General features: G+C 45.2%; 1 long non-coding RNA gene and 1 other non-coding gene across 2 annotated transcripts; both read right to left on the reverse strand.

Annotated features, from left to right (window-relative positions):
• Positions 1 to 7,659: 7,659 nt before the first annotated feature.
• LOC140068976 (uncharacterized) lies at positions 7,660 to 8,881 on the reverse strand. The gene is made up of 2 exons (XR_011848661.1): positions 8,692 to 8,881; positions 7,660 to 7,946 (listed from the first exon to the last, which is right to left on the reverse strand). It is a non-coding gene; the product is annotated as an uncharacterized lncRNA (long non-coding RNA).
• LOC140071464 (small nucleolar RNA SNORA57) lies at positions 8,485 to 8,616 on the reverse strand. Its single transcript, XR_011849159.1, has one exon. It is a non-coding gene; the product is annotated as a small nucleolar RNA SNORA57 (small nucleolar RNA).
• Positions 8,882 to 9,304: the final 423 nt, after the last annotated feature.

Raw genomic sequence — 9,304 nt, forward strand, 5'->3', positions numbered from 1 at the left:
GCCATGCACGTGGATAAAAAGCGTCTGACTCCCCAAGAACGCTAGACGACGACAAGAGAATTTGTATCTCTCTTGTGCCAGCCTGGAGCACTTTTTTTCAGTGCTTGTCCACTCCCTCCACAGCGTTTGGGGAAACGCACACACCTAGGGTTTCTGGGAGAGGCGTCCCCAGGTGAGAATAGAGCTTTTCCTTGCTTGAATATTCCTGACCTACTTAGCTCAGGAACAAGCAGTTTTGTGCTTCATCTTTACCGGATTCCGGCTCTGCGGGAAACTTTGTGGATGCTGTGAACCAGCATCATCTTCCTCTGGTTCGTCTTGAGTAGCCGCTGGTCATCTCCTTCGTCAGTGGGCAGATACACTGCGGTCCAGTCCGGTAACGCACCTGGCTTCTGTCTGCAAGTCTGGGCGTTTCACAAAGAAAACTATCATTTTATGTGCTACTCCAGTCCATGTTTTCCATCCTTCTGGGTCTTCCATGGTTGCAGCGCCAAGCACCCGTAGTCAACTGGCAGACGGGGAGGTTCATAGTTGGGGACCTGAGTGCCAGTCACGATGTTTGGTGGTACCTCATCCCGTATCCACCACAACTTCTCCAGCCTCCTCCAAGCCCTCCAGTGGGTCTTCCAGCTTCTTACTTAGACTTTGCGGACATCTTATTGGAGAAGCAAGCAGACTCTGCCACCGCACTGTCCCTACGACTTCCCTATAGACCTGTTGCCGGGCACGTCTCCGCTGTCAGTGCCCGAAACCCTGGCTATGTCGGCTTATGTGAGGGAGAATCTGCAGAAGGGGTTCACACACAAGTCCTTTTCAGCAGCTGGATTCTTCTTCGTGGCCAATAACGATGGTTCACCCGTCCATGCATTGACTATCGCGGTGTTAATAAGATTACGGTGAAGAACCACTACCCACTACCGCTGATCACAGAACTCTTCACCTGTCTACATGGAGCCAGTTCTTCACTAAATTGGACCTTCGGGGGGCATATAATATTATGTATCCATGAGGGCGATGAATGGAAGACCACCTTCAATACTCGTGATGGATACCTTGAGTATCTGGTCATTCTCTTTGGACTCTGGTGTTCTCTTCGGACCTTGAATCCCATCAGGTCTACGTAGGTCAAGTTCTCAGGCGCCTAAGGGCCAATTGCCTGTATGCCAAGCTCGAGACGTGCCAGTTCCATCAAGAGTCTTCCGGGTATATCATCTATGACAAGGGTCTACAGATGGATCCCGCAAAGTTGTCAGCGGTACTTCAGTGGTCTTGCTCTGTTTGACTTCCTGGTCTTCGCTAATTACTGCCTGCAGGTCATACCACATTCTTCCTCCTATGCGTTTCCCTTTGTTGCGCTAACCAAGAAAACGCCGACCCTAAACTCTGGCCTCTGAACAAGCTTTTTCCAAGCGTAAATGTTGCCTCCGCTCCCATTTTCACCCGGCCTCACCCAGAAAGGGCCTAAGGGTCGAACTCTCACATGCGGCTTCTCATCCGCAGAGAGGAATTATTCCATAGGTGATCGGGAGCTTCTGGCCATAAAGCTTGCTTTGGAAGAGTGGCATTATTTTCTGGAAGGAGTCTCATCTATACAGATCACAAGAATTTCCTATATCTCCAGACTGCTCAGGGCCTCAATCCACGGCAGGCTTGTTGATCCCTCTTCTTCTCAAGGCCAATGCCATCTTTCCTGCCTACAGTTTTAATTGGGGAAGAACCAGCTCCTCGACATATTGTTCCACCCGAATGGCTGGTTGTTGTCTCTCCTGTGGATCTATGGCAGCTTCCTCCTGGCAAGACCTATGTCCGACCAGCTCTTCAGAAGAAGTTATTAACTTGGGGACATTGCTCTCGTGTGGCTGGGCACCCTGGGGTGCAGAGATCTGTCACTTTCATATGTTGATTTTACTGGTGGCCTGGTCTGGTCAAGGATGTTCCAGACTTTGTGAGTTCCTGTGCCCGTAACAAGTCGTCATGTCTAAAGCTAGCAGGTCCGCTCCTGCTATGGACTTTGTTATGGATCTTCCGCCATCTTCTGGTAATACTGTCATCTGGGTAGTCACAGACCAGTTCTCCAAAATGTCCCACTTTGTTCATCTGCCGTCAACTCCTCGTCTTGCCAATCAGTTCTTCCTCCACATCTTCTGGCTTCATGGACTTCTTCAACACATCATCTCAAACCAAGGGTCCAGTTTGTTTCCAGATTCTGGCGTTCCTTGCACAGTCAACTGCAAGTTAAGCAACTGCAAATTCTCTTCTGCATATCATCCGCACACTAGCGAGCAAGTGGAGAGGGTCAACCGGACTCTGGGCTGCTATCTACAGCACTCGTCAGGACGATTGGTTAACCCGCTAACCATGGGCGGAATTCTCAAATATTTCTCTGGACTCCGAATCTGCCGGTGCCGTTCCTTTCTTTATCGTCTATGGATGACATCCACACCCAACTCTTCCTCTGTCTGTGTCTTCTGATGTTCTTGCCATGGAAAAATTGGTTCAAGACCTCAATTCCACCTGGGAACAAACGCGCTAGTCTCTCCAGTCAATTCTCCAGGTGATAAAGTGTGGGGTATTATCAATAAACAGAATTATAAAAACAAAAAGTGTGGCTGTCTTCTAGATACACCCCGGAGAAGATTCCCAGCTACAAACTTCCTGTGTCCCCTACCGGATCTTTGAGCTCCGTGCCTCAGAAAAAGCTTGACCTTGATTCCGTTCCCGACTTTGCTCCTCTGCTGCCAGCCCTGACTTTTTGCCTTGTTCATGATTCCAGTCCTGACCTCCAACCTGTCCACGACACAGCCTTACGATTCTCTACCTTGCCTTGGCCACCACCATGGGCGAAGTTGCGCCTGTGGAAAAACTTGGTGGTATCCAACCTGCTTTGCGGAGGGCTCAGGTGAAAACCTGGTGCCTCTTAGACTCCACTTCCAGGTGTCAGCTTACGTCATCGCTGGCGGTGGTTCAGTGGGTCCACTACCCCTGATCCTGAGACCAACTTTGTGAAAGTTAGCAGACTGCAGCAAGTGGGCAGATGTGGGATTCCGCTTCCAGGTATGCCCATCTATGCCCCCTCAGTGTTGACTTGGCGTAAAGGGGTTGATAAGCTCAGTGCCTGGGGATCCACATGACATTGCCATTATTTGGGGGCTTTTAACACAGGTTTCGGTCCCTAAGTATTTAGATATTTTTGTGACTGATGCACTAAAAGGGGCTTGTCTTTGGTTAAAATGGGTGTGGTCAACGTGCAAATTAAGCAAACAGAGGTGCAAAGTATGACTAAACAATTTTAAACTAAGCCAGGCCTATCCAGCATCAGACAATTTGATAAATCAGGTGCAGTATAAGGGCGGATAGGAAAGCTAGTGTCCCGTTATGTGAACTTGTGATATGCACATTTTTAATTGACTCTTGTGAGTATGATGAACTGAAATAAATTTTAACTTTGTTGGAACGTACCACACCATCTGCCTACATATTTTTTTCCAGCTACAAATATAATTAAAGGAGGATAATGAGAGTGCGATGGTGCTAGTCTGAATGGTGACATACTTTCAGCAGGAGAAACTGAGGATTGTGAAATTATTTTCTCTATTTCTGCAGTATAAGACTGTCTTGTATTATAGATAAATCTGAATGGCATGAGACCGAAAGTTCATCTTTTAGGGTGAAGACACACATGGCGTTTTTGGGCCGTTTTTACTAAGTGCGTTTTCAGATCGTTAAAAAACGCATGCGTTTTTGTCCGTTTTTCATTGCACAATTTCGGAAAAACGGACAAAAACGCATACGTTTCAAAAACGCATGCATTTTTAAAAACGGATGCGTTTTTAACGATCTGAAAACGCACTAACTAAAAACGGCCCAAAAACGGCCTAAAAACGCCATGTGTGTCTTCACCCTTAGTCTTATGTTCACATAACATGCATTCACAAAAGCAAACTATGATATACACTCATTGGGCATGCTTTATCAAGCGTGCAACATGTAAAGAGGAAAATCGGCACCCGTGGACAACTTCAGGGATCTTTCCAATGCAGATGCTTCATTGAAGTATAAAAATTGGTACATGCAACACGAGGTAAAAAGTCAGGTCAACGCATTTCCGACCCCTCACATCAAAAAGGTTGTGGCCTTTTAGTATATCCGCAGTCCAACCATGTGGCCAGACAGTAGAATTGTGCTATAACCTGTACCAGACACGGCCCACTGCGAGCTCCTCCACGGTTACTTGGCATGGAGGTGGCTTAAGGAATGGAAAAGTGTTTGTGCCTTTTTCTACTACAAGGTAAAACATATACCAAAAACAAACAAAAGGAGTTTTAAGTTCAATGAAACTGTAAATGTAATGATAAATCCATATAATTGCAGTTATTATGGACACAGGAAACAACCCCTTATACAGTGACAGCAATTTTTTCTTTAAAGCATAGGCGAAGAAAAGGGACACTGAAAAAAATGCAAGAAACAGCTGTTGTGGTCTCAGAAAAGTCTGTTATAGAGACTGCAATAATGTCTTCATATCCAGTGTACCGTCAGTAAGGATGTAGCAACATTGCATTTGTCCTAGAGGGACCCAGAATGAGAAAACAGACAACATCTGTTGGGGGCACCGCTGCCTGAGCACATTAGTGTCTTCCGTCTATACACATCACATCCCAGCTCACTAAGGGGTTAACTCCTTAGCGTTCTGAGTCCGAGTGGACGCAGAGGTGATGCATGCTCAATTTCAGATAGGAGCTGAGCCAGCATCGGGATACACGTCAGCAGCAGCCGCGTCATAGTATGCGTCTGCTGGACGGGAGATTAAAAGCCTGCAGGGCGCAGCCATGTTAAGAAGGAAGATTGAAAACGAGTTGCGAGGAAAAAAAACGGAACCGTGCATTCATCAGGGCCACCGGAGGGTGATTATACAAGTTTATTTTTTATTACAAGGCTGGCCTGGATGTATACTAGAGGGGGGCAGGATGGGCTGGCTGTATACCGGGAAGCTGTGACCAATGCATTTCCCACCCTCAGCTTATACTCGAGTCAATAGGTTTTCCCAGTTATTGGTGGTAAAATTAGAGTTCTTGGCTTATACTCGAGTATATACGGTATTATTATGGTGAACAAAAAAGTGAACAAACAGTACAGTATTGATGGTTTTCTAAAACTGAAAAAAATGTTCATAAAAGTCATAAACAGTAGGCGATACCAACCCAAGAATGGTAACACTTCCCATCACTTGGCCCCAATAACAAAAAAAAGCAAAAATGTTGAAGCCTACAATGTAGCCAATGAAAAAGAAAAATAATCCTGGCAGATGTAGAGCACTCCTTCCCTTCTGAGTCTCGCTGTGCACCCAAAAACAAGTAACGGCCACGTGGAGAGGGTGGGACTCTATACGCCAGAGAAATTGCATGAACATTAAGATGGTGTGAAAAACCATGTTGATTCAGGTCCTGAAGGGTACACAAGGACACCTAGCTATTCTTTTATAGACACTGCCAGTACACGGCTTCTGAGAGCCACAGGAAGTGATAAACTTGTCCACACAACTTCTGGATCTAGCACACCAATAAATCACAACTCTGAATAGACAAGGCTTCATTCACTAGCCTCAGTGAAACAATCTTTTCAACCCAAGGAGCTACCACCAGTTCTCCTTTAATGTAAACCCGGTCCGTAGCAGGATTATATAATTAAGCTGTGGCTGGGGAAAAGCCGGGGATTTGAGTAGTATAAGGTATCCCTCCCCCAGGCCCTATTTTTCACAGCTGGGTTCTCATTTGGAAATGTGTAAATTTTAGGTCAAAATGAACGTACAACAGACAAACTTTGACCATTCCAAGTACTCCATTTCGATTTAATTACTATTAAAGATCAAGGTTAACAATCTTCCTAAGCTGTTTGATAGTTTGAGGGGTACAAATTTAAAAATTGAAATTGGTTGTTATAGGTGGTGGGGTTAAATATTTAAAATTTCTATCAAAACAGTCATTAATCCCTAATAGTCAATTCTGAAAATATGGAAAACCAATACTTGATTTGTAAGCCGCATTACATCAAAATAATCTATCCAAACATCAAAAGTAATGATGTAGAGTGGACATATGGAAAATGTTATTCAGCAACTTATTTAGGTGGTAAAACTGCCTGAAAACATTAATACATAATTTTTTTTACATTAAATGCAAAACTTTACCAAAATTTACCACTAAAATGAGGTAAAGCGAGGGGAAAAATTGCTTTGGTAAGTCTGTTTGAAAGTTAACCATATAAAGCAGGGGTCCCCAAAGTTTTTTCATAGGGGGCCATTCACTGTCCCTCAGACCGTTGGAGGCTGGACTGAAGTTTAAAAATTAAAAAATAAGAAATTCCTTGAAAAAGCACTCTAGCAGTACATGTGATCACATCTAATACACTGGGCCCCCTTAATTATATACTGCACCCCTTTGTGAACCCTAAATAGGCTGTCCCCCACCATTAATTATTTTCTATAATGGCCCCATGATTATTTCACATATTAGGGCCGCCAGTCTTGCTACTGCTGTACTTACCTCTGGCTTCCACCGGACAGGATAGGGTGCACGGCCGCATGATGACGTATTACGCGGCTGCGCATCCAGGTTCAAGGACCGATATGTGCCTGAGGTTGTCTTCTGGCCACATCACTCCACCTTTTCTGATACGCAATTTAGCTTTTGACTAAGGGTGCAGCCACACATTCAGTTTTTCAGATGCAGTTTGAAGCCAAAAGCAGGTGTGGATCATAATGGGAGAGGATATGTCATTGAGTGATGCTCCGCTGGGCATCAAAGACTATCTGAAAAACTGAATGTGCGGACTCGCCCTGAGAGAGGAGAATCATCTATAACAGTGAGCCATTCCCCATTATCTGACCGACAGCTGTGTCTATTCAAATCACTACTCTGCCTCCTTGTACTTCATGTGGTCAGACACATGCATGGGGTACAGTTCGTCATTAAGACACTAAAGGAACAGATGTCACGGTCACATTCAAGAACTGTTACAATTGAGGCATACGGCATGGGAAACATTAAATAGGAGGGGCTGGCAGAGCAGGACATGCCCCCATGATGCAAGGTGATCCAAGAAAATGATTTATGGGGAAGCAAATTAAATAGAGTTCTGTAGCAGAGTCTGAAAACCATTGCACAGCACTTCTAGGGTTCAAACCCTTCAGGGTGAGACCACTTATTCAGTATTATCCATAGCTGCTTTTGGCTCAAAAACTGCATCTGAAAAAGGACTACACCAATAGTCTTGTACAAAGGGGCATGGCTGCACAAGAAAGGCTATGCACCACAAATAGTGGGTGCAATGCTCTCCTGGTGTACTGAGCAAACAAGGAAACCATCCCAGTGTTCAGAACACTTCACATTGGTTTAAACTAAATGAAATAAGTCATTGTGAGTATTATGGGAATACAAGGCACAAAATGGTTACATGACCCATCACCATAAATGGTGTCCCTAGAGCATACAACAAATGAATACAGCAAGAATACCCAGGCACAATGCATCCAAGCCACGATAATGCCCATTCCCACAGAACAGGGGCAAATCTTTCCATTCTGTATTACTGCTGGTATTCATGTTTCTCAAAAACTGACAAAAAAACTAAAGAAAAATGAAGGCAACGAAAAAGAGAATCTTATTTCAAACCAGCTTTATTGTAACAATAGTTTAAAACAGACACATCAGTTAAGTGCATACAACAGCTCAGGCTTAATCCTCCCTGGAGAAGTACACAGCCATGAGCATCAGTGACTAAATACACATGAGGGTAAAAAGAACCTAGCAAAAGACTGATACACCATATACTAAGCCCATCACTACATAATATGGGCCACACAATACAAACCAAAACTCAATCTTCAGTGATACTGTACACATCAGCATCCATAGTCTCACCGGATACACAAGGTCACCTGGAAGAAACTGAAATGATCATAATGTTAGGTTGATAGACAATTTGACCCATCTACAGACTAGTGACCACTGAAGCCCCCAGTAAGGAGAAAGACCTAAAACCCACACAGTCTATACTAGCAGTCATGCAGGATACAAACAACATATGACAGGCACCCAAGTACAACAGTCCTACAGGAGCACCACCATTAAAGGGATTGTATTGCTGTATAGCCATTGCTATCCACCGGATCAGAGAACCTGAGGGCACCAGTTCCAGTAGTACAGGGAATAGAGACAATGGCTCTTAGCTGAGCGACACATGGTGCTGCTCCATTCAGTATGAATTACTAGACCCCACCACATGGGACATCATGGGTGTCAGCAAATACACTCCCAACTCTTCAGCTTGTCATCCCTTAGTTGGAACAACTCCTGCAGCACCGGGGTAGATGGGACCCTCATGTAGTCATGATCCATACATCCAATCCCACAGGAAGTGTAGGGGGCCGCACACAGGTTACACATCATGTAGAGGACACAGTCACTGAAGCTTCCCCCATACACGGCTTGTACCGGTGATTGAGGATAGAACCAGCCCAGGAGAGAGCTGGCACCGAAGACATACACCGGACATCATGTACCTCCGCACATTACACACAGGTGTACGGACAACAACCGGCATGCCAAGAATTGGAGGACAAACCACGCCCGACCCGCTCCCCGCGTAATACTACATCCATGCGTTCCCACACACCCGCTGCTTTCTACTCACCTGCCGCACCACGAAGATGAGGAGCGCACCGCGGCCAGCGCATTTATAGTCCGGCCTGAATCGCCACGCCCCCTACTATACTAACTTACCGTTGGTCAGGACAACAAACCACTCGAAACCGAGGCGCGGAACGCAAGAAACCGGAAGTTGTCTGGAATCGCACTTGACACCAGGTGGCGCCCGGAGGGAAGATCAACCGGCCAAATACTGTATCTGCCTATAGTGTTTACACATATATATATATATTAGTGATATCAGTTATTGGAGTCTTGTCCCCTTAAAGAGGTTTTGCAGAGAAAATGAGTAAATTCAGTAGTTTATTCCCTGCTGAGTGCTGTTACTAATTACTCCTGTAAATGACTAGTAGTGTTCCCAGAACCTGGAAGGGTTGCATACAGTAATGTTGCATTGATTCCAGGTCACATGGTCTTCACTTTCATTAGATAATGTTACCAGGGGTTGGATTCAGATTGATGTACTGAGGAGATCCAGCACCATCAGTCACTATCGCTGGCAAATCATGTTGATGACCCAGAGACTAGGTGATCCTCCCCACCAGGCCCTTTCTCCTAATGCCCAGCAGTCAAGGCCCATCGGTCTTATTGCCCTAATA

Source organism: Engystomops pustulosus, chromosome 7 (assembly GCF_040894005.1).
Source record: "Engystomops pustulosus chromosome 7, aEngPut4.maternal, whole genome shotgun sequence".
In the NCBI taxonomy this organism is placed as follows: domain Eukaryota; kingdom Metazoa; phylum Chordata; class Amphibia; order Anura; family Leptodactylidae; genus Engystomops; species Engystomops pustulosus.